The following is a 931-nucleotide window of genomic DNA, read 5'->3' as shown; positions in this document are numbered from 1 at the left end:
TCTGATTTCTACTTTGTGTTGCTTTTTTTCCACCCGAGGCAATGAACAATAGGATCAATTATTCACTTGTCTCCATGGAAGAGAAACTGGAAAAGCATGCCACAGAGATTCCATGGAGAGATTTCAAAATGTTATCTTGTTGTATTTCTCCTTCTGGGAAACCTTTGCGGCAATGATGGTGGCCTAAATGTATGTCTATGTCAACTTCTGAGCCAAATTCCAAAATAACCGTCATTGCTTCTCCAGAGCAGCAGATGGGCACTGGAAGATGTGCTGTTTTTTGTGTGTGTGTGTGTGTGTGTGTGTCTGTGTGTGTGTGTGTGTGTGTGTGTGTGTGTGTCTGTGTGTGTGTTTGTGTACGTCCCGGGATTAAGACAGTTGGGCTATGTCACAATCAGATGGAGAGAGCAGACACACAGTTTGGCTTCTCCTTGATCTGTGAGACTTGGGACTAGAAGCAGAGGACCCTAGAAATGAGGATACTGGTCTTTTTGCCTTGGTTTCAGAGAGCGTATGGAAGGAAGTACTTCTCATCCCCCTTCCAAAAAAACCTTAAAGGGACAGTCAGGGCTTATTATCTGTGATGCTCAGCTCCCATCTGCCTGCTGGAATCACCCCTGACTCCCTCTGAGGAAGAGGCTTAGTTTTTTTTAGAAATGGTAAGCATGGCTGGGTGTGGTAGCTCACGCCTGTAATCCAAGCACTTTGGAAGCCAAGGTGGGCGGATCACCTGAGGTTGGGAGTTCAAGACCAGCCTGACCAACATGGTGAAACCCTGTCTTAAAAAAAAAAAAAAAAGAAAAGAAAAGAAATGCTAAGCATGACTGGGCACAGTGGCTTGTGACTGTAATCCTGGCATTTGGGAGACTGAGGCAGGAGGACTGCTCAGGTCAGGAGTTTGAGGCCGGCCTGGACAACCTAGTGAGACCCT

Source organism: Cebus imitator, unplaced genomic scaffold (genome assembly GCF_001604975.1).
Source record: "Cebus imitator isolate Cc_AM_T3 unplaced genomic scaffold, Cebus_imitator-1.0 Scaffold297, whole genome shotgun sequence".
Lineage (NCBI taxonomy): Eukaryota > Metazoa > Chordata > Mammalia > Primates > Cebidae > Cebus > Cebus imitator.
This window is presented reverse-complemented; position numbering follows the sequence as displayed.